Source organism: Chiloscyllium plagiosum, unplaced genomic scaffold, assembly GCF_037043375.1.
Source record: "Chiloscyllium plagiosum isolate Xiang-an unplaced genomic scaffold, Cpla_swu_hap1 HiC_scaffold_51, whole genome shotgun sequence".
Lineage (NCBI taxonomy): Eukaryota > Metazoa > Chordata > Chondrichthyes > Orectolobiformes > Hemiscylliidae > Chiloscyllium > Chiloscyllium plagiosum.
Window position 1 is genome coordinate 13,669,826 of NW_028270189.1, and position 25,573 is coordinate 13,695,398.

Sequence of the window (25,573 nt, forward strand, 5' to 3'; positions counted from 1 at the left end):
TTCGGCCCAGCAACTCCACACCGAACCGTCCCAGCCCAAATGCATTCCTCTCCATTCACCCCGTCAATTTAGCACGGCCATTTCACCTAACCGGTACATTTTTCGACTATGGGAGAAAACCAGAGCAAGTGCACGCAGCCACGGGGAGAATGTGCAAACTCCACACATTCAGTTGCATGAGGCGGGAATTGACCCTGACTCTGTGGCATTGTGAAACAGCAGCGCTCACGATGGTGTCAGCGTTAGATGGGACTTAGTTGCCGTCTTTTATTGGGAAAAATCTCTTAAATTGTGAGCATCTGGAAAGACCAGCTCCTTCGCCAGAAAAAGAAATGAATATGTCACTAACCTTGGATTGTTTCATGTCCAAGAACACTCAGATCAATACCTCTCTTGATCAGCTCTGCTGATCATGTTTGCAAAGAGATCTAGCAAATTGCCAAAGTGGGATTGTCCTTTCAATCAATAATTTTGACTCAGCTTGGCTGCAAATATCTTTTCCTAACTTTGTGTTTTTCTTCCTTTACGTTGGTGTCTCGCACCTTACAATTCACAGCAGAGGTGGGAGAGGAGAATGGAAGAATTTAGCTCATCAAGTCAACGGCAGCTTTCAATGAGATTACGGCTGATTTGGTCAATGCTCAACCCACCTAAGCTGTCTGTAGTCATGGTCGAGTGGTTAAGGCATGGATTAGAAATGCATTGGGGTTTCCCCACGTATGTTCAAATTGTGCTGACTACGTTATGAATGCTTTCCTGCTGGTACAATTTTCGCTCAAAGTTCAGAAAAACTATTTTGTGAACCAGGCCGGTAATTTGATTAGACTTGGGAAACTCGAGTTCTTCATCAGAAATGTTCCATATTTAAAACATTATCTCTGTTTCTCTTTCCAGATACACTGCTCGACACATCGGGTTTCTGCAGTTGTTATTGAACGTCCTGAGCAGAAGTGCTGCTTTTCATTAGATTCCTTTAATCCCTGTCCACTGTTCTCTGACTCGGGTCAGTGGCAACACTTCCTCCTGCTCGTCAAAGTGCTCATTCCCCACCGCTCCCTCTCCCATCATTAGAAACAACCGCAGGAAATCGCCACTTAACCATCTTTGTTCCAAAGTGAAACTCATTAGCCTCGGGAAACTCGCCACCAAACGGGACTTCTCATCCCTGGACATGGTGCAAGCCAGAGGATTGTGAAGAGATACTGTGAAAATATTGTCAGTTGGCAGTTGACAAAATGTTTAGGAAGCAAACCATATAACTTAGGCTCCAGCTTTGTAAATCTTGAGAAACTCTTTGGGAAATGGAATCAGAGGAGAATGAAGAAGTGTGAACTGTCGGACCGAGTAGAGGACGGGACATTGACTCTGATGTTCTCGGGACAGGAACTGATCTGAGACATTGAAATCATTCTCGCTCACGTACGTGAGGAATGCAAACTTCATCTGGACTCTGGGACAATGAAAAACTCTGGAACACTCAAGACAATATCCAAATATTTACTGGGATCACTACAGTACGAGTACTATAGATGAGTCATTTTTTGCCCAGTGTGTGCAGGAGGGCTTCCTGACACAGTACGTACACATGCCTTCAAGGGACGAAGCCACTTTCGATTTAGTACTGGGTAACGAGCCTGGCCAGGTTTTAGATTCGGAAGTAGGTGAGCACTTTGGAGACAGCGATCCCAATTCTCTCAGGTTTACTTTCGTGATTGAAAGGGATAGGTGTACTCCACGGAGCAAGAGTTTCAGCTGGTGGAAGGGAAATTACGATGCAATGAGGTAAGATTTAGGAAGCGTAGAATGGGGTAGGAAACAGCAGGGAGTGAGCACATTAAAATGTGGAGCTTATTCAAGGAAAAGCTCCTGTGTGTCCAAGATAAGTATGTACCTGTCAGGCAGGGAGGAAGATATAGAACGCGTGAGCCGTGGTTTACTAAGGAAGTGAAATCCCTGGTCAAGAAGAACAAGAAGTCTTATGTTAGGACAAAACGTGAAAACTCAGTTAGAGCTCTAGAGGGTTCCAACGATATCAGGAGAGACCGAAAAAGAGAGCTGAGAAGAGCCAGGAGGAGACATGAGAAGTTGTTGGCAGATAGGATCAGGGTTAACCCTAAGGCTTTCCATAGGTATGTCAGGAATAAAAGAATGACGAGAGTTAAATTTGTGACAATCAAGGATAATAGTGGGAAGTTGTGTGTGGAGTCAGAGGAGATAGGGGAAGCACTAAATAAATATTTTTCGACAGTGTTCGCTATAGAAAATGAAAATGTTGGCGAGGAAGATACAGAGCTACTTGCGTCTAGACGAGAAGAGATTGAGGTTCACAAGGAAGCGATATTAGAAATACTGCAGAGTGTGAAAATAGATAAGTCAGCTGGGCCGGATGGGAGCGATCTGATTTTGTTTAGCAAATGCACTGCAGGAAGGTACAAATCAAGCTGATGCTTACAACGGCTCGTTTTGAGCCGCTAATTTCAGTGAAGGGGCGGCGCCAATAAAAGGTGTCACGCATCTCGTCTAATTCCACATCCTGAGCTCGAAATGACCAGAGGTTTCTCGCTGAGTTTATGCAGGGTCTTGTTTGGACGACACCATGACACTTTTTCACTGGAGTGGATCATGAAATCGCGTCATGACTATGAATAAAACGATGGAAACGTCCAGCCGAGAAGGACGCGACCCTGAAACGGGCAACTGAGGACAAATGTTTCTCCTTTGCCAGTGAAAAGCACTGCTTCACAAATTGGAAACTTCGAAGTGAAGCAGTGTTGGTGATTATCTTCGGTGCTTGTTCACCTTTTTAATTCTGATTCCGTGAAAGTCCATGGCATTACATATCGACATTCTGCCAAGTGCAGCTTGGTCTCTTGGGCCAGTGGCGTAATGGATAACACGTCTGACTTCGGATCAGAAGATTGTAGGTTCGAGTCCTACCTTGCTCGAGGGGGGATGTTTTGCTTTAACCGTGGTATACGTTGACGCTCCCCTGTAAAGTTCTCTCGGGACATCTCCTCTGTGCTTCCGCATGTAAAGCTTGCATTTGTCCTATTGTCCATTTCAAATTCCAGCTCTCCACAACGGACACCTCCGTCAGTTTGGCGGTATCTTCTGGTGTGTCTCCCTCTGTGGGTGAAAATGAGCATGAGTTCCTCAAAAGAGTTACAATTCGTTATACTTCTGTCCCATTATTGTGCAATGTAAGAACATCGGATAACCTCATTGACATTTGACCTGGAAACATTAGAACACACGAGGCTTTGGGCCAAAGTTCGAAACTGCGACTGGAATACATGGCTCTCTGATTATCCGCAATGCACACGGGCGGACTGGCCTTTTCCCACTTTGTAAATCTTCGATGACAATTTGAAAAAAATCGGCACGAAAATGTTCAGACAGGGTGTTTTATTTACACCAAATACGATAGTATCTATCGCCTTGTCTTGTTATTTACTTGTGAGGATTCGGTACTCTCAGCACAGAGATACTGTGAAAATATTGTCAGTTGGCAGTTGAAAAAATGTTTAGGAAGCAAACCATATAATTTAGGCTCCAGCTTTGTAAATCTTGAGAAACTCTTTGGGAAATGGAATCAGAGGAGAATGAAGAAGTGTGAACTGTCGGACCGAGTAGAGGACGGGACATTGACTCTGATGTTCTCGGGACAGGAACTGATCTGAGACATTGAAATCATTCTCACTCACGTACGTGAGGAATGCAAACTTCATCTGGACTCTGGGACAATGAAAAACTCTGGAACACTCAAGACAATATCCAAATATTTACTGGGATCACTACAGTACGAGTACTATAGATGAGTCATTTTTTGCCCAGTGTGTGCAGGAGGGCTTCCTGACACAGTACGTACACATGCCTTCAAGGGACGAAGCCACTTTCGATTTAGTACTGGGTAACGAGCCTGGCCAGGTTTTAGATTCGGAAGTAGGTGAGCACTTTGGAGACAGCGATCCCAATTCTCTCAGGTTTACTTTCGTGATTGAAAGGGATAGGTGTACTCCACGGAGCAAGAGTTTCAGCTGGTGGAAGGGAAATTACGATGCAATGAGGTAAGATTTAGGAAGCGTAGAATGGGGTAGGAAACTGCAGGGGGTGAGCACATTAAAATCTGGAGCTTATTCAAGGAAAAGCTCCTGTGTGTCCTAGATAAGTATGTACCTGTCAGGCAGGGAGGAAGATATAGAACGCGTGAGCCGTGGTTTACTAAGGAAGTGGAATCCCTGGTCAAGAAGAACAAGAAGTCTTATGTTAGGACAAAATGTGAAAACTCAGTTAGAGCGGTCGAGGGTTCCGACGATATCAGGAGAGTCCTAAAAAGAGAGCTGAGAAGAGCCAGGAGGAGTCATGAGAAGTTGTTGGCAGATAGGATCAGGGTTAACCCTAAGGCTTTCCATAGGTATGTCAGGAATAAAAGAATGACGAGAGTTAAATTTGTGATAATCAAGGATAATAGTGGGAAGTTGTGTGTGGAGTCAGAGGAGATAGGGGAAGCACTAAATAAATATTTTTCGACAGTGTTCGCTATAGAAAATGAAAATGTTGGCGAGGAAGATACAGAGCTACTTGCGTCTAGACGAGAAGAGATTGAGGTTCACAAGAAAGAGATATTAGAAATACTGCAGAGTGTGAAAATAGATAAGTCAGCTGGGCCGGATGGGAGCGATCTGATTTTGTTTAGCAAATGCACTGCAGGAAGGTACAAATCAAGCTGATGCTTACAACGGCTCGTTTTGAGCCGCTAATTTCAGTGAAGTGGCAGCGCCAATAAAAGGTGTCACGCATCTCGTCTAATTCCACATCCTGAGCTCGAAATGACCAGAGGTTTCTCGCCGAGTTTCTGCAGGGTCTTGTTTGGACGACACCATGACACTTTTTCACTGGAGTGGATCATGAAATCGCGTCGTGACTGTGAATAAAACGATGGAAACTTCCAGCAGAGAAGGAGGCGACCCTGAAGCAGGCAGCTGAGGACAAATGTCTCTCCTTTGCCAGTGAAAGGCATTGCTTCAGAAATTGGAAACTTCGAAGTGAAGCAATGTTGGTGATTATCTTCGGTGCTTGTTCACCTTTTTAATTCTGATTCCGTGAAAGTCCATGGCATTACATATCGACATTCTGCCAAGTGCAGGTTTGTCTCTTGGGCCAGTGGCGTAATGGATAACGCGTCTAACTTCGGATCAGAAGATTGTAGGTTTGAGTCCTACCTGGCTGGAGGGTGGGGATGTTTCGCTTTAACCGTGGTATGCGTTGACGCTCCCCTGTAAAGTTCTCTCGGGACATCTCCTCTGTGCTTCCGCATGTAAAGCTTGCATTTGTCCTATTGTCCATTTCAAATTCCAGCTCTCCACAACGGACACCTCCGTCAGTTTGGCGGTATCTTCTGGTGTGTCTCCCTCTGTGGGTGAAAATGAGCATGAGTTCCTCAAAAGAGTTACAATTCGTTATACTTCTGTCCCATTATTGTGCAATGTAAGAACATTAGATAACCTCATTGACATTTGACCTGGAAACATTAGAACACACGAGGCTTTGGGCCAAAGTTCGAAACTGCGACTGGAATACATGGCTATCTGATTAGCCGCAATGCACACGGGCGGAATGGCCTTTTCCCACTTTGTAAATCTTCGAAGACAATTTGAACAAAAATCTGCAACGAAAATGTTCAGACAGGGTGTTTTATTTACACCAAATACGATAGTATCTATCGCCTTGTCTTGTTATTTACTTGTGAGGATTCGGTACTCTCAGCACCGTGGCCCGGATCGTATTCCCGCTCATGGAATGGTTGTATTGTTCAGCAAACATATCGGTGTACCAGTACTTCTGCCGATTTTCCGATGCTGGCAGGTCATTGGTTTTGTGCAAAACATTATGAAGGTTAACATAAAACAAATAGCTACAGGTGCTGGAAATCTGAGCCAAAAACGAAAATTGTTTGTGCAGCGAAGCATGACTGGCAACAGAAACGTCGACTCTCCTGCTCCTCGGATGCAGCCTGACCTGCTGTGCTTTTCCAGGCATCACTCTGATCTAAAGTCAGGTTTCCAGCATCTGCAGTCCTCACTTTTGCCTAGTTTCTTCAGTGTCTCTGGTTCCCAATTCAAGAAGTCCATCTCTAGCGGTTTCATGTTTGTACCTCCGTGCTGAGGAGTTGAAGAGTGAAGAAAAGTAACTCACCTCCTCCATCTCTGGGGTAATTAGGGACTGAAAATGAATCGTGTCACATTGAAATATATCTACATGCGAATTAATCTCTGTCTTTTATTGGGAACCATCTCTTTCATTGTAACCATCAGGAAAGATCATTTCGTTCGCCAGAAAAATAAATGAATATGTTACTAAACTTTGTTTGCTTCAGGTCCGAGAATACTCAGATCAATAGCTCCCTTGCTTACTTCTGCTGGTCATGTTCACAAAGAGATATGGCAAATTGCCAAGTGTGATTTTCCTTTCAATAAATAATTTTGACTCAGTTTGCCTGCAAATATCTTTTCCTACCTTTGTGCTTTTCTTCTTTTACATTGGTGTCTCGCAGCTTACAAATGACAGCAAAGGTATGAAAGGAGATGGGAGCATTTCGCTCATCAAGTCAACGGTAGCTTTCAATGAGATCACGGCTGATTTGGTCAATGCTCAACGCACCAGAGCCATCTGTAGTCATGGCCGAGTGGTTTAAGGCGATGGATTAGAAATCCATTGGGGTTTCCCCAGGTAGGTTCGAATCCTGCTGACTACGTTATGAATGCTTTCCTGCTGGTACAATTTTCGCTCAAAGTTCAGAAAAACTATTTTGTGAACCAGGCCGGTAATTTGATTAGACTTGGGAAACTCGAGTTCTACATCAGAAATGTTCCATATTTAAAACATTATCTCTGTTTCTCTTTCCAGATACACTGCTCGACACATCGGGTTTCTGCAGCTGTGATTGAACATCCTGAGCAGAAGTGCTGCTTTTCATTAGATGCCTTTCATCCCTGTCCACTGTTCTCTGACTCGGGTCAGTGGCAACACTTCCTCCTGCTCGTCAAAGTGCTCATTCCCCACCGCTCCCTCTCCCATCATTAGAAACAACCGCAGGAAATCGCCACTTAACCATCTTTGTTCCAAAGTGAAACTCATCAGCCTCGGGAATCTCTCCACCAAACGGGACTTCTCATCCCTGGACATGGTGCAAGCCAGAGGATTGTGAAGAGATACTGTGAAAATATTGTCAGTTGGCAGTTGAAAAAATGTTTAGGACGCAAACCATTTAGGCTCCAGCTTTGTAAATCTTGAGAAACTCTTTGGGAAATGGAATCAGAGGAGAATGAAGAAGTGTGAACTGTCGGACCGAGTAGAGGACGGGACATTGACTCTGATGTTCTCGGGACAGGAACTGATTTGAGACATTGAAATCATTCTCTCTCACGTACGTGAGGAATGCAAACTTCATCTGGACTCTGGGACAATGAAAAACTCTGGAACACTCAAGACAATGATGTGTTTCTGTTCGCCGAGCTGGAAGATTTTGTTGGAAATGTCCCCTGTCTAGGTGGCATCCTCAGTGCTTGGGAGCCTCCTGTGAAGCGCTTCTGTGTTGTTTCCTGCGTCATTTATAGTGGCCTGTCCTTGCCGCTTCCTGTTGACAGTTTCAGCTCTCCGCTGCAGTGGCTGGTATATTGGGTCCAAGTCGATGTGGTTGTTGATGGAGTTTGTGGATGACTGCCATGCTTCTGGGAATTCCCTGGCTGTTCTTTGTTTGGCTTGCCCTATAATAGTAGTGTTGTCCCAATCGAATTCATGTTGCTTGTCGTCTGTGTGTGTGGCGATTACGCATAGTTGGTCGCTTCATTTCGTGGCTCGTTGGTGTTCCTGGATGCGGATCGTTAGCTGTCTTCCTGTTTGTCCTATATAGTGTTTTGTGCAGTCCTTGCATGGGATTTTGTATACTACATTAGTTTTTCTCATGTTGGGTATCGGTTCCATAGTTCTGGTAAGCTGTTGTCTGAGTGTGGCTGTTGGTTTGTGTGCTGTTAAGAGTCCTAGTGGTCGCAGTATTCTGGCTGTCAGTTCGGAGATGTTCTTGATGTGTGGTAGTGTGGCTAGTCCTTTGGGTTGTGGCATGTCCTCATTCCGTGGTCTATCCCTTAGGCATCTGTTGATAAAATTGCGAGGATATCCGTTTTCGGCGAATACCTTGTATAGGTGTTCCTCTTCCTCTTTTTGCAGTTCTGGTGTGCTGCAGTGTGTTGTGCCCCTTTTGAATTGTGTCTTGATTCAACTTCGTTTGTGTATGTTGGGGTGGTTGCTCTCATAATTCAGGACTTGGTCTGTGTGTGTGGCTTTCTTCTGTACCTTTGTGGTGAATTCTCCGTTAGTTGTTCTCTGTACCATCACGATTAGGAATGGGAGTTGGTTGCCCTATTCTTCCTCTCTGGTGAATCGGATTCCTGTGAGTGTGGAGTTGATGATCCTGTGTGTTTTCTCTATTTCCGTGTTTTTAATGATTACAAAGGTGTCATCCACGTATCTGAACCAGTGTTTGGGTTGAATTTGCGGTAAGACTGCTCTGACCTTTGCTTTACTGCTTCTGCTATGAGTCCCGAGATCGGTGAGCCCATGGGTGTTCCGTTGATTTGTTCGTATATCTGGTTGTTGAATGTGAAGTGTGTTGTGAGGCACAAGTCCCAAGATTTAGGAAGATTAGGTAAGATTTAGGAAGCGTAGAATGGGGTAGGAAACTGCAGGGGGTGAGCACATTAAAATGTGGAGCTTATTCAAGGAAAAGCTCCTGTGTGTCCAAGATAAGTATGTACCTGTCAGGCAGGGAGGAAGATATAGAACGCGTGAGCCGTGGTTTACTAAGGAAGTGGAATCCCTGGTCAAGAAGAACAAGAAGTCTTATGTTAGGACAAAATGTGAAAACTCAGTTAGAGCTCTCGAGGGTTCCAACGATATCAGGAAAGATCTAAACAGAGAGCTGAGAAGAGCCAGGAGGAGACATGAGAAGTTGTTGGCAGATAGGATCAGGGTTAACCCTAAGGTTTTCCATAGGTATGTCAGGATTAAAAGAATGACGAGAGTTAAATTTGGGACAATCAAGGATAATAATGGGAAGTTGTGTGTGGAGTCAGAGGAGATTGGGGAAGCGCTAAATAAATATTTTTCGACAGTGTTCGCTATAGAAAATTAAAATGTTGGCGAGGAAGATACTGAGATACTTGCGTCCAGAGTACGAGAGATTGAGGTTCACAAGGAGTAGGTGATAGAAATACTGCAGAGTGTGACAACAGACAAGTCCCCTGGTCTGGATGGGATCTGTCCTAGTATCCTCTGGGAAGCAAGGGAAGAGATTGATGAGCCTTTGGCGTCGATCGTCAAATCAACGTTGTCTACAGGAATAGTTCCCGTGGAATGGAGCATAGCATACGTTGTTCCCGTGTTCAAAAAGTGTCGTAGAGACAACCCTGTTAATTACAGACCAGTGAGTCTCACTGCAGTTGTTGGTAACGTGTTGGAAAAGGTTATTATAGATAGGATTTAGGACCATCTAGAAAAGAATAATCTGATCAGGGACAGTCAGCACGGTTTTGTGATGGGTATGCCTTGCCTAACGAATCGTATTGATTTTTTTGACAAAGTGACCAAACAGGGAGATGACAGTAAACCGGTTGATGTGATGTATATGGGTTTCAGAAAGTTGTTCGATAAGTTTCCCCACAATAGGCTATTATACAAAATGCGGTGGACTGGAATTGTGGGAGAGATTGCAGCTTTGATCAGTAATTGGCTTGCCAATAGAAAACAGTGTTGTAGTTAATGGAATATGTTCTTCTTGGTGTCCAGGTACTGGCGGCGTACCACAAGGGTCGGTGTTAGGTCCACTGCTGTTACATGAGATCTAACCTTGCCAATCAGTCTCCCATGGGGAACATTGTTGAACGCCTTACTGAAGTCCATATAGATCACATTTACTGCTCTGCCCTCATCAATCCTCTTTGTTACTTCTTCAAAAAACTCAATCAAATTTGTGAGACATGATTTCCCACGCACAAAGCCATGTTAACTGTCCCGAATCAGTCCTTGTCTTTCCAAATACATGTACATTCTGTTCCTCAGGATTCCCGCCAACAATTGGAGTATTCTTGGCAGATGCAGTTTCATGTCGGGAATGCGAGATCATATACTTTGTTGGGAAGAATCAAAAGACACGCTACTATTAAAATCGATAGAAACGCAAACGATGTGCAGAAAATTAAAGAGATGGTTTCCAAGAAAATAGGAAAATTAAGTCACCAGTAGAGTAATCAATTACCAAGATATCCCTCGTGATGTTTTATGGGACATGTGGGATTTTTTTGATTATGGTTCTCCAAACGTTTTTATAATGGAACCGAGAGTTTTAGATGGGAAGTTAACATCACGCATGACTATTGCCATTTTTGTTACTCACACACAATATTTTTTCCTTGTACGATTTATTTCGCTTTGTGGTTTCTGCAAGTGCGCTTGTAAACTACACATGCTTGTGAGTTCATTCCTCACTGTTCCTCAACTCCAGCCAAACAGACTTTACATCCTTATTTCCTGAATCAAGGTAATCGCTAACCATTGCATAAATGTCATTAAAACTTCGGTATTTCACAGGCCTCTGTATATCATCTTACAATATTAATTAATCCTTTACTGTATTGCAGTTGCGCATAAGAAGAGAAAAATAGAATCGAGAATGGTGGACCTCCGCTTCACACACCCGTTATTGAAGCGAAAATGCAGATTACTGCCCATAATACGATCGTGGAAGCATGTGCTGAACCCTCAGGAAACACAGAATAAGTGCAGTGTCACAGGGCATGTCAGGGACAGCACCAGAAAGACAACAGAAATGCTGCTATGAACTCCTATTTTGGATGTATTTCTCAATGAGCAATAGAGTGTTACATGTGTTCCATCAGGGGTTACCTCACACAAAGAAGTAACCAGTGCTGCAGACGGTCATATCATCCGAGTTCCAAGCCCTGGAATCAGAGACATTCAATATTCTGTGCATAACTGCAAGGAACAGCTGTCCGAGGCGTTTACAGTCCAGGTGAAATTACGAATGCAGCTCTCTAGTTGTCAGCCTCTTTCTCCTATGTCGTGTTTCGTGCAGTCCCTGCATGGAATCTCGTCAACCACGTTTGACCTGCACATGATGCGGATTGGGCCTTGTTTTCTCGTGAGTTGTTGTCTGAATGAGGCTCTCGGTTTCTGTGCTGTCATAAGTCCGAGTGTTCAGAAGAGTCTGGATATCGTTTTCCAGAATTTGTTTTTCATACAGGGAAGCATGATTTAAAAATTACATCAAAGCATATCCTCGCTGCGAACTTTGTGTGCCATGCATCTGCGAATGAAGCTGTATGGATATTGGTTCTTGGCAAAGAATTTGTGTGGGCGTCAGTCCAGCAGTCCCTAGTAGCAATACGTACAGACAGCAATGGCCACACTTTCGACTAGAATAGCACAACAATAATAGGACAGAGCAAGCAGAATACAGCCAGACAATTCGTGGAAGCAGGAATCCATGATTCCATCCGTTGGACCCAATCTGCAATCGCAACAAGCGGAAGCAGCGGGAATGAAATCAAATGAATTCGTACCAAAACATGATAGCAGCGCTTCACAGGAGCCTCTGCAGCGCTGAGAATGTCACCCAGACAGGTGAGGAAAAGTCTGCAAACCATCTTCCTGGCGTCACCGAATCTTTCAACAAGAACTCTAGAAGCATCCGATCTTCACATCCTTCTGCTCCAAAACACGCCGCTTTTCCACAACAGAGAATTGCACGCTCAACTACCGCATGTAAGATGAGGATACCAGCTCCTACACTGCCAAGGGCGGTAGTAAGAGCGAGGGAAAAAGCTGCCACTGCCATTCGACAGCTGCACACGCTCTCTTTGAAAGGTACATTTTCGTATGAATGACTGGGCAGCAGGTGAGTTGTTCACAGTTTTCCCTGAAAGTGAGTGGACGTCGTTATTTCATCGCTGTTGTGAAGCCAGATCCTGCACTGAATCTGCTCGCTCGTTTTTTGTTATTGTGGCTAAAAGGTGGGCAATCGCAACGTGAAACTTTGTTATATTTCTCTCATTTCCTTCATTACTGTCCTGGTGAGGGAAGCTGGAGATTAGCTCGCTCGATCACATGGAGGCACCAGCGCATTGTTGACCTAATTTAATCGAGAATATAATTGGTAATATTCACTTTGCATGGTACATTTTTCTGTTTTGTGTTATGTTACTTGTGCACTTTCTGTTACTTGGCAATGCACTAAATCTCCAGAATGTCGGGAAGCTCCGTTTAGAATTGCTTCGGTGCTATTTGTGTGAGCAGTTCTTGACATACACGTCTCACACTACCTCACAGACAGAAGTCATGATTTTGTGTGCCTGATAATGGCTCTGCCTTTTGAGTTTTGCATCTGGTCGACGTTAAGAGCTGTCAGCTTTTGGATTCACCGGAGAGTTGAGGGTCAAACACGATTTGTGAGTTTTTTTTTAGTCAACGAAATCATTTGATGGAGAACTTGGGAATGTATCATTGTCTGTAAATGTCTGGAAAACTTCCCTCTCTGTGTCATCTCAAAACATTACGCCTCATGAAAAAATAAAATTCAAACACGCTGACTTAGTAACAAACAGCATGGGTTTTTGCAAGTGGTCTATTCAAACTGTTGTCAAGTACTGGAGTGTCACAGAATTGCCGAGCACGGAAGCAAACCTTCCTATCCAACTTGCACCTGCTGAAGAGATGACCGTAACTAATCTAAACATATTTGCAAATATTTGCCCCTTATCTCTCCAAAAACTTCCTGTCTGCATACCCATTTAGATGGCTTTGAAGTGCACCAAACACTGCCACTATATGTGGCAATTTATTCCACACGCACAAAAATGCCTGTATTAAAAACAAGTGTCGCTCACATCCATTTCAAATTGTACTGCTCTCACATTAAACCTATGCTATCTCGCTTTAAATTCACGTGCCTTCTGAAAAAGTGAAGATTGACTATGTTCTCTGTTCGTCTACCTCATGATTTTATAAACTTTTCCAAGGACATCCCTCAGGCCTGAAGCTCCGGGGAAAATTGTCGAAGAATATTCAGCTTCTCACTAATATCCACACCGTGCAAACCTTTCAAATCGTTGTAAATATATATTTTTTTTATTATGCGAAGGTATTAATAGAAAGCGCTAGAGGAAATTGCCTGAAGTGAAGCGATGCTGAAACATTAGTCTTGACCGGTTTGCCGCTTAGTTATTGTCAGGGAGCGTCGCTGAGAGGTTTAATGTAGGTAAAAACAATGAATGCAGATGCTGGGGACCAGATTCTGGATTAGTGGTGCTGAAGGGCACAGCAGTTCAGGCAGCATCCGAAGAGCAGTAAAATCGATGTTTCGGGCAAAACCCTGTATTCCTGATGAAGGTCTTTTGACCAAAACGTCGATTTTTCTGCTCCTCGAATGCTGCCTGAACTGCTGTGCTCTTCCAACACCATTAATCCAGAGAGGTTTAATTTGCTGGGTTTAGGTTCCAGTCTCTATTGCATCGTGGGTTTGAAACCCAACTTTGCAATCGAACAAATGCAGGCAGCTTTTTATGACAGAACTGCACAGGTCCTGATATTGTTTTATGGGTGTGTTTGTTACTCCACGGGCCTCTCACCCTCTCTGCGATAAACACGGGAACATGAGCAACTGATTCTTAAAATAATGAGAACTACTGCTGTCCACATCCTCTCGAGCACTGTGGATGTATACACGAACAACTTTGCTGCCAGTTTCTGTGTCTCAAATGGTTAGAGCATTTGGCTGAAATGTAGGTTGTCCTCGCCCAAAAAGAGCACAGAGCCTCAAATATGTCACATCAAGTATTGAGACCGACCATGTACTGACAATACAACCACGAGAACTCATCCATGGTTGACCCTGAGTCCGCAGTGAGTGAGACGGTCACGTGCAGCAGAATGTGACCCCACTCTCTACAAACAGAAAGGGGCCACGGCAGCTTCAATCAGCGGCTTCCTGCCCAGCCCTGGGACACAGCTCATGGAAACTCCTTCCTCAGGGACGGCTGTTACCGTGTGAAAGCGTAAAAAATTCCAATTCAAATTGGAAATGGCTTCAGAAGATTGTTCCTGTTTTTAAAACATTTTATAATCAGAATTCCTGTCTCGAATATTAGAAGTGGTAAACTTTGTAGGCAGCTAAAACAAAGAAAGTGTTGATTGTGCGGACTCTGTCTCTTCCCTACACTTCCCTACATGAGATTCCCTACACTCTGATCAGAAATGATTTGGTTTCCTGAGGTATTTTCCCGATTGATTTGCAGTCTGCCAGAGTGTCTGGCAATCACTTTGGCGACCTAAGGATCAGGGTCAAAATATGAAAATATTAACACAGAATCGTAAATCCCGGGGCAAATCCTAAATGGATTGTAATGGTCTGAAGGAATAAATCTGAGAAGTGAAAGACTTGAATAATGTTATTTGCAATGGGGAGGAATGAACTAGATTTTTGAAAATTGCCGTGTCAGCTGAATTAAACTCAGTGTGAAATGATAAACTAACCAACGCCATCCTGTCCTGGCTCACTCAGTCGGTAGAGCTTGAGACCTTTCATCTCAATGGTGTGGGGTCGATACCCACGCTGGGCGCTGTTGTTTCTTAATAGGTTTGCCCCTCTCCATTAATGTTGCAAGAGCGAATTCGCTCGCTGAGGCAGGTTTTGTTGACACATTTTTTCCACCGTTTTTGATAATCTCTTGGTTTCTGAGTGAAAACTGTCTCCACTGTACTGCAGGTGCAAGAGACAAGGTTATCAGTTCAGCCGAATATGCTATAAACGATGTCCCTTCCAAAACGTGAGGTTCCATTCCAACCGTGCCCCAACCAAAGTGTCCAGAGACGTCGAATGCAAATGGGCATTGCTGGGGGGACTGATAGTGACAGCTGCATGTCAAATGGTGGTGAAATAGAATTAACTGATTGAGAATGCTCCAATGGAAACCGAATGGAACTCTCCCTGAAATTTTCCCAATTCACTCGGTAAATGATGATGTTGTGTACCCATATGGGTTTACGCAATGAACAGCTTATTGTCAGTAACAGGGGTGGGGGTGAGACAGGATAGTGAGGTTTCCGTGTGTGTCAGAAGTGATCTGGTCGAACAGGGAATTCAAACGTCCACAGAACAGACATAGCTGATTGGTCCAGGATCACACTTCTCCCTTCTGTTTCTGTACCAACAAAACAAATTACGGGAAAATCTCAGCAGGTCTGGTAGAATCTTGGAATGGAAAACCGAGTTAAGTCTTCAAGACCAGTGACATTTTTTTCTCCATGTCCATCTCCGTCTACCTTACCACACCCTTCCCTTATATTGAATATCTACTGACTGTCAACCTTGTACTCAGTTTCTCTTTTATTACTCCGTCTCCAAACATTTTCCCAGTCTCAAAATATAAGAGCAGACCTGTTCCATCTCTCACCTCACCGAATTATGAGACGAGGACTTCGAAATGCACAATTAACTCTGTTTCTATTTCCTTAGATACTGGATGGCCAGAGACCAGAAGGCATTGGAGGACAGTTAGAGCTTTCAGCCCATCTGGTCTGCCCGCCATTCGGTCATGCCTCATATCGTTCCCAACCCGATTCTCCAGCCTTCTATCTGTGACACTTAGCTCCCCTGAATTTAGGATCCAGTCTTTTTCCCAGAGTGCGAATGAAACCGTCCCAACCGTCTCCACATCTGCTGGCAGCTGTTACATCGTATCTGTGTGTGATCGAGCTCAGTTTCAGTCCCACACAGCAAACACGTCCGTTCTGAGGAATGCAATCCCCGCTGCATGACAGATCGATCGGGTCTCTGACCCCAAGGTTTTTCTGCGAGGCAGTAGTTAGCTCCTTCACCACCCATGGCATGGACTGGTGCTTCAAAATGTGGGGACAAAGAACGATAGGCACAAGAATTTGTACAGGTTAGGTCGAAAGGGTTATTGTCAACATCAGAGAAGTCCCTGCTTCAGAGTCTGGTAAATATGCTGTTTCACGAAGTGAAATTGACAATTACCCAGGCAATAAAACAATAAAACAATAAAATGCAAAAGTAGCCTGATTCTGTGATATGAAACATTAAATCTCTTTGTCTCCACAGATGCTGTCAGGCCCGCTGAGTTTCTCTGTCAATTCCTATTGTTGATTCAGATATCCAGGATTCGCACTTCTTTGTTTTATGCTAGTCTGAATCCTGTTTGTGACAATACTCGATTAATTGCCAGCTCCATACAACATTCCCTGCTTTAGGAAGGTTGTCAACAACATAAACGGTCAGAGGAAATCCCCCATCGCTACAGCAGTGAGAGCACTGAGTCCTTAACAGTAGACTTGCACGGAAATTGAAATATGGCGCTGTAAGTTTTCTCAATGAATCCACTTTTACTTTTTTTCATTTGTGATCATTTTAGCTGCACATTCAGTTTCTTTCTTTCTTGCATTTCTGTCAGGTTGGAAAAGGCCTTTCCGCCCACCAGCAGTGCGGGTCATTGGACATTCATCTTTTCGAGTCCAGGAGCTATTATTTTCTGGAGGACCTTGTGCACTGCATCTCGGGTGGGGTGGGTGCGAGGCTGTACCACTATATTCACCTGTCTATAGATATCGAAGAAGGGTTTATCTATTCCACACCACCAGGCTTCCTCATCGCTCTTTTGAATCTTGGTTATTATTACCCTTGCAATGGCACCTCCTTCCTTGATAGCAGAAAACCGATAACCCGTGTTAGGTGTACCTGTAGCCGTGGTGGATACTAAATGCCAGTAACTGGGTCCACAAGAATCTCTGCGTAAATATTTATTGCCTTATTTATAGTCGTCCTGGTTACCAAACGGGCATGGGTGGCATGTCAAGGTCAACTTAACATCCTTGGTTAAGATTACTGTCTGCGGTTGTATCCCAGGCACCCCTGCCTTCATGAATCGTCCTGCCATGCAGCCCCATATTTCTAGGAGTCTTCTAATCACTACTTGCACTTATTTGGATCCGGTGTTGTCCGATATCTCCTCAAGGTCAGCTTTCCGTTTGCAATGGCTGGCGTGTATCAACGTGGCTCTTTCGGCGATCTTAACAGCTGTCTGTGTTGTAGGGAGTCCTTGGAAAGGTCCCAGCCACCTCTTCGCCTTCCTGCTTTTGCTCCTGAAGTCTTTCACCACTATCCAGTCTTCAGGTTCTAGATTGTGCATCTTCCCTTCTGCTGATTGGGGTAGTGCTGCCCTTCGTTTGATTCTGTATTTGAGACAGAAGTGTAGAGAGTTTTATACCGTAACATAACATCTCGTCCTCACAGTGATTTGTTATCTGTCTTACAATCTTGGGCCAATTCCTGTATTGGGCGGCCTTCCAAACAAAATCTCAAGCGTCCTACGTTTTGCACTTCCTCTCCTTCATAGACATTATGACAATTGGAAATGCGTTTGTCCATGTCGCCTCTAGTTCCTCACAACACTTTGCCAATTTATTTTATGGGTAGTTTTCTCTCTTTCCACTGCCCCACCGCTCGCTGGTTGGTAGGCACAATGTTGTCCCACCTTTATTCCCAAGTAATCACTGATCTGCTGTAGGGCAATATTTATAAATGGCTTTCCATTGTCGTTGCTTAGCCTTTCAGCGATGCCCCATCTCAGAAGTATTTCAGTTAGCAAAGCCTTGGCTACTGCACTGGCATCCTGTTTAGACATGGGAGCACTTCCACCCCTTGGGAAAACATCAACTATTCCCAGCCAATGCCTTTTCCCTTCGCTGGGTGTTAGTTCAATAAAATCCATCTGTAAATGTTCAAAGGGTCTTTGGGATTGGGGGTGTTCTTCCTGATTCATTTGTATTCCCCTCCCCACATTATTAGTGGCACAGATAACACATTATTCACATTATTTGTATGAGTAATGAGTAAATCCCTTTCTGTACCAGTGTGCTGAAATATTGTCGTACATCCCCACTTTTGACACATGGTCCTTACCGTGTGTTACTTTGGCATAGAAAGGGAATAAAGATCACGGTATTCGGGCCACGCCGCACCCATTACCTCATTCTGCACCCTGCCCTTGTCCATTCATGCTTCTCCTTCGATGTGGCCTGCGACTATAACTCCCATAAGTCTGCTTTGAATTACAGATATTTGACATACACTTGTCAAACTGATCACTTGGCGGCTGTTTGGCTGCCGTCCTTGCCTCTGAGTCTGCATTTTCATTGCCTTGAGAAATTGATTCATAATTTTTCCTGTGGGCTTCACATTTACGTACAATGATTGATTTAGGCAATCGGACTGCTTTCAGGAGGTCAGAGATCAGGCCATGGTATGTGATTGGCTTTCCAGTGGAGGTCAAGAAGCCCTTGTTTTTCCACAGGGATCCAAAATTATGTACAACCCCGAATGCATATCTGCTGTCGATGTAAATATTCACTGTTCTTCCTTCGGCCAATTTACATGCCTCAATCAAGGCAATCAGCTCTGCTGCTTGCGCTCACAGATGAGAAGGGAGTGATCCCGCTTTGACTACCTCGTGGGTAGTTGCGAATGAATACCAAACACTGGCCTATCTCTTTGCTTCTGAATGCTGACCTATCCACAATAAAACGCGGTATCCAGATTCTAAATTGGTGAATCCTACACGTCTGGTCTCGGGCTTCAAATGTCATTAATTACGGTGACACAGTCATGTGGGTCTCAGTCTCCTTCTGTGGGGAGAAGACAAGCCGCATTAAGGACGTTACATCGCGTTATTGTCATGTTAGGCTTCTCCAATAGCACAGTATTGTATGTGAGCCAATGTGCTGCCGACATGTGTGCTCTGTTTTGCTCAGAAAGCAGTAAGGATACTGCATGTGGGACCAGTCGGGTTAATTCACCAAAGCCGACTATGTCCCTGGAAGCTACAACAGCCTTTTCAGCTGCAGCCACGACACACAGGCATTTATGCAATCCTGCCGTTACGGGATCTAAGTTTAGGTGAAAAATAAGCTACTGGCCTTAATTTTCACACATAATTCTGCATCAGCACAGATGTCATGCAGGCACGCTTCTCATCTACCGTTTGTACAAAAGGCTTGTTTGGATTTGGAATCCCAGTGTCGGTGTAGTTTGGAGTGCCATTTCAATTCAACAAAGGCACTGTAGGCCTCAGGGGTCACTGCTACGGACTGTAGCTCTGCAAACCTAAACCATGAGCCTAATGGGTTGTGTAATGTGGGTTAAACATTTACAGTAGGATCGCATGACCAAAAAGGATAGCAATTGTTTCTTCATGTGAGGCTTTGAATTTTGCTGGTTTGTTTGAATTCTGTCTTGACCAATGGCCTTTCCTTGTTCAGGTATTAAGTGACCTAAGAACTTCAACTGTTGTTCCACAAGTTGTAGTTTTGCGAAACTAGATGGCAGAGAATCGCAAGCCTACCTTTCTCACATTATTTCTCTGTTGGTGCTGCGATTAAGCATTCGTTTACAAACTGTAGCAGCGCTGACCTCCTGGTTAAAGCAAGAGTCTCTAGACTCCTGTGTAATTATGGTGGGGACTCACAGTAATCTTGAAAATGTCACGTGAAAGTATACTATTTGCCTTTGAATGGAAAAGTGAACCAGAATTGACTTTCGGGGTGTACTGATACACAAAACAAGGCATTTGCTAATTCCACAATAGAGAGCAATTTACTATCCGCTGCAATTTGGCCAATATATTACAGGGGTTCGGAACATTTGGGGTGTGCGGAACAACAGCATTATTGATAACCTGCAGGTCATGAACAAACCTCCATTCCACTGATTCATCTGGAATGTTTGCCTTTTTGAACGAAAAAAATGGGTGTTCTCACCATTGATTATTCACGGGGGATTATCACTCCAGCCTATAGGAGAGATTCAAAGACTGGAGTAATTCCTTGCACAGCCTCGGGTTTTAACGGCTCTTTTGCTTTGCAAGGACAATACTCAGACTTCGGGGTTATTCTTAAGGGTTCGTATGAGCCCCACATCGTGTTGCCTTTTGCCCTGAAATCAGCTGGGACCCTTCCGAATCTTGGGTCCGAGACATCTACCATAGGTAAACGGCAGACGACACTCCTGGCGGGGATTACCTGGGCTGCCCTGTCTGCCTGAGTTAGCCAATTTAGTTTCTACCTATACGTCCTTATAACTGCATTGAAGCAGACACCCACACCGACCCTGAAGATATAATCTTTCGTTTTTTGTGCCTGTTGGACCCATGGTCCCAAATTCTGACACCTGTCGTTGGATGCCTTCGACAATGATCGGTGGGGAAAAGAGCCTTCTACATCAAAAAACAGGGTCTACTTGCCGTCACAGATACATAAATAAGTTTAAACTGACAGCACATCTGTGATCATTCCAATAAAATTCGCACAATAACAACTGATCTGGTTTAACCAATCTCCTGAACGAATTCTTCTCTTATGATTTGTCAGGACCATCGCGGTGTATGTGTGCTGTGCAGTGCCGCATATCTCCAGCAAGAAAATTGATGTTAATAGGATTAACATGGCTACTTGCTTCCTGGGAGAGTGAATCGCTCATGGAACCTATCACTGTCTGACATGCATCGGGGTCGTGATTCGTATTTTCCAGCCTGCACTGTTAAATCTTCTTCTTTTATTACCTGCAAGCCCATCGGGGTACTGCACAAATCCGACCCCAGTCTCACTATGAGATCCCGAGACATCAGATTTAAAGAACAGAATTCCGATAACAGAAATGAGAATTGGAATGTTTCCCCATTACTGGTTTCGCACGATAGGGGTGCGGTAAATCTCTCTCGTGTCACGACTCCTGACGCACCCATTGAGTTCAGGAAGCTTCCGCTCATCTTTATTTGCATCGACTCTCTGAACTGATTTAAAACTGAACATGTTGCTCTTGTATCTACCAAAAAGGTAAGAGGTGCACCTACCACATATAACATAGATGTAAGCATTGACTTATATGCATCATCGTTGTACTGAAAATATAGTTCATGCTTCGCAAACTCAGTGCTCAGTATAGAGGTGGGGCATGTTTCAGTGCCCGTAAGGTTAGTAGTAGAGATGAGCATAAACGAGTATTCGTTGCCAAGCATAAAGCAAAGTGGCTTACCTGTAACTTTGGTGCTGCCCACCTCCACCTCAGCCTTCCTCCATTAGTCACCCTGCTGCCCAGCCTCCAGGGCCGATTGAGGCTGTCTGGGCGTGCACTGCCTCACTCAGTGGTCCATTGCTCTGCAAACAAAGCACCCACCAGATTTACCTCTGCCAGCCCCTCTTTTCACCCAGCACCTCCTTCCAACGGCTGGGCGACCATTTGCATCATAGTAAGCTGAGATTTATGTGTTTGCTGTTCCATCTTTAATTTCCGTTTTTCCTTCTCTTCGGCCAGAACGTTTTCAGCATGTAACGCGTGGAGTTCCATCAAATTCAGGTTTCCCGTGTCCCAGGTAATACATTGGCAAAACGCCTCATGTAATGGGCGCCTGATAGCTTTCACATATTCCCTTTAAAGTACAATTCGCTTCTTCTTATCAACACTTCAAGGTCAGTGGCCTGAAACATTCGAGTTCCTTTCCAGATATGGAGTTGTGTGTTCTAATTCTTTGACTGTTGATATGGTAGTTTGCTGGCCTTGTAAGTCTGCTATTAGTTCGGTTTAAATATACATAGTTTTTCTTTCTGTCTCCAACACTTGCCCTCTGCAAAGTCGGGCCCTTGCTTCTTTGTTTCCCTGTGCTTTTATTGGTTTCAAAAGAAATGTTAATTTTCCATTGCAATGGACATCACATTATTTTCACAGGTCGGTGCAACATCGTGGGCCGAAGTGCCTGTAATGCACTGTAACGTTCTATGTTGTAAGATACATTTCCTGCTGGTTTCTGATGTCTCTCCTCACTGTGGAAACTTCCAGACACATCTTCCAGTGATTTGTCTGCACTTCATTCAATCCAGGAATCTGTATTTCATGCTGAGAATGTGATCTCTCTCCAATGGAGAGAGGAAAGCAGAGTCGGTGACAAAGATGAGATCACTTAAGTTCTGTCCAGAATCAACAAAAATTACTCCGGTCTTCCGGTGTCCTGTCACTTCAACATTGCATTGTGTACCCAAGCAATCATACAAGTCTCTGGTCTTCTGCAGTTCTCCTTCAAGGCACAGCGCAAGCTGGAAGATCGGCAACCCATTTTCTACTGAAAGACCATGCAGCTTGCAGGACCCAACATCGAGTTCAATCATTTTGGATCATGTCCGCCCTCTTCCACATTTTTCACCCACCCGCACATGCCTTTAGTTCTTAACACTTGGACTCGAAATGTTAACTGTCTTTTCTCATCATAGATGGACACGAGCTGCTGATTTTGTTCAGACATTTTGGCATTTCTTCAAAGAACTTTTCTTTTTCCGTTGTAATCGCAAGACTGCAGGAACCGTATGATTGAAGGAGGAGAAGTTTACAGGAGATGAAAATAATGCCAAGGGCTGGACCATTCCCATTGTGAAGGTAGATGAGCTAAGCTGGGGCTGTGTAACTTAGCACAGAGAAGGCTGAGTGTGAAACTGATTAACATGCACATATTATGAAGAGGATAGATATATATGACAGGAATAAGGCTTTACGGGAAGGAATAATGACCAGTGACATAGATGAAAAGCAGGAGAAATGCGGTTTAGAGGAGATTTAGGAAGAACGCTTTCACCCATAGAGTGTTGTTCATCTGGGATTTCTTATCTGAACGTGTGGTAATGCTAAGTGTAATGAGGAAATTTCAGCAGTATGTAGCCGAACACTTGAAGATCCATAGCACACGTGGATAAGGACCAGATACTGGAAAGTGTGACGAGGCCAGACAGACATGAGATGGGTGTCCTGAACGAAATGGTTCTAAGGCAAACTTTTGTGCTTAAAACTGGGTGAGGCCGCGACTCTGTGGTGCAATGGAAAGCGCGTTGAATTTCTACGCCTTTGTTAAGACTGCCATTCAAAAGTTGTGTATGCAAATCTCATCAGAGTCGAGTTTTAGTTTATGGTTTGAAAGGTGTTCAGACCAGACTCGGCTGCTCATCTGCAAAACCAATAACATTCATGCAGAAACCCAACTGTCTCGAAATGCAAAATTTTCCTCTTAGCGATGAATAACGTCGATGTCTATTTATGATAGAGATCGATAAATATGTGTTAGCCACTTGGCAATACGATGATATGGATACGCTGGAAAAAGACATAAAAGTGCTGTGTGAGCTATGATGGTACAGAATGGCGTGGCGGGGCAGGACCGGTGTTAAGAATGGCCTACTTCTGCTCCTTTCTGCTTGCGTCTTTTCTGGCCCAGGTTTTTAAACAATCACAATGAGAACAATGTGAATCTACAGCAATTAATATTTTCTGTCTCACCTCCACTTCGCTACCCTCCAAGCTGGAATAGATAGCTCCTGTTTCAGCTTTAGGTCAGACAGTGGAGGATTCTCACAAGTTCTCTGACAGGCTGAACATCCTTTCACATAGGTTTCCAAGTGGACACATGGAGCAAGCGATTACATGGATGCTGGGGATTCAGGGACAGATTTCCCTCTTGCTGGGCTCGAATTCTGACCAAGGTAATGAACGTGAATTTCTGACATTTTGAAACTTAATCTGGATTCTTGCGACTTTACTAATTAAACTAAAATTCAATTTGCCCTTGCATGACATTATTCAATTTTCACTATTTGTAAAAACCATGCCACGTGCCCTTGAATGTAGTAATGCAGAAGATTGTTGACGTTGTGTACAGTGTGGGTCATTGTGCCGTACGAACATTCCAAAGGATGCTGGTGAAGTACCAGTGAATCGAATTCTCTGACGAATTGATACCGATAGAAGGAAAATCCCAGTACAGAGGCGACATAACATTGCCTGTGATCAACGCTGGAAGCCACGGTAAACGAACACAGAATTCAAGAATGCCTATTTTCACCACATTTCACTATGTCATTTTCCTGAACCTCATGCTCCATAATCGATGATCCACCATCAGTATAACCTCCTCTGCGCTGTGGTTCATTTCAGATCTTCAGCAAAAAAGGAGTAATTGGTTTGAGCGGCCCAGTGGTAAGATCAGTAGCCATTGGTCATTAGTACACGGCAGTACAGTGGTGCAATTCGTCAGTTTGCTGTACTTGCACGACAGAATGGAATTGCGTAAGGTGCCAAAGTTCCACATTCGGTTCTCGCCAGGTGTTAGTTTTACTGATAGTGACTAGAGATGAATGCAACTTCAAGCTGAAGAACAGTTCAAACACCGAATATTACACCGCAATAAAGTTCAGTTTGGCCCTAACGTTGCACCGACCTGTGATACCAATTTGACTAGTATTTTACCATCATAAGCCGCATGTTTATGCAATGACCAATTCATTGCCCTGAAAGTTGTTGAGTCTACGAGTGTTGAAGGCAAGGCGTTCAGCACCCTTACTACTCACTGATAAAGGAACCTACCTCGGTACCTATCACCCTCAATTTACATCAATGTGCCCTTGTGCCAAAATTACCATTTGAAGAAAAATGCCTTCACTGTCCACCTTATGGAAACCTCTGATCATCTTCTATGTCTCTCTAAATTCACCCCTCAAACGTCTTCTCGCTGTCAAAAACCGCCTCAAGTCCCTCAACCTTTCCTCGTAAGACCATCTCTCTATAGAAGGCAACATCCTAGAAAATGTCCTCTGCACCCTTTCCAATGCTTTCACATCCATCGTGTAATGTGCCGACCAAAAATGCACGCAACTCTACGAGTGCAGCCACACCAGTTAATTTCTGGAGCTGAAAAGTGATCATTTTGCTCTGAAACTGAATCCCTCTCCCAAGAAAAACTAACACACCGTGCTCCTTGCAAACAAACCTGTCAACGTGGGTGGTAACTTTCCGAGAATTATATGCATGGGCACGGAGATCGCTCTGCACATCAAAACTTCCAAGAGTATTACAATTAGCCAAGAACTCCTTCCGAAGTAAATTATCTCACACTTTTCCACATTAAACTCCATTTGCCACTTCTGAGGTCAGCTCTGCAGATTATCAATGTCCCTCTGTAACCGTCAGCAGATATTGGCACTATTGACAAGATCGTCGAGCTTAATGTCATCTGCAAACTTACGAATCCATCATTCCATGCACTAATCCAGGTCATTTATAAAAATGACAAACAACAATGGATACAAAAAGGAGCCTTATGGTACACCATCAGTAACTGAACTCCAGGATCATCATTTCCCATGAATTGCCACACTCTGTCTTCTTTCAGCGAGCCAATTTCTGATCCAAACCGCTACACCATCCTCAGTCCCATGACTCTGTATTTCATGCAATAGCCGACAGTGCCTTACTGAAAACCATATCCAGCACATCAACCACTTTACTCTCATCCACCTGTTTGCTCACCTTCTCAAAGATAACAATAAGGTTTCTGAGGCACAACCTGCTATTCACAAAATCGTATTCACTATCCCAAAACAACGTCTTCCTTTTTTG

The 25,573-nt window shown here is 44.0% G+C and overlaps 1 non-coding gene across 1 annotated transcript; it reads left to right on the top strand.

Annotated features, from left to right (window-relative positions):
• Nucleotides 1-6,671: 6,671 nt before the first annotated feature.
• Nucleotides 6,672-6,754, top strand: trnas-aga (transfer RNA serine (anticodon AGA)). The gene has a single exon. It is a non-coding gene; the product is annotated as a tRNA-Ser (tRNA).
• The last annotated feature ends 18,819 nt before the right edge of the window (nucleotides 6,755-25,573 follow it).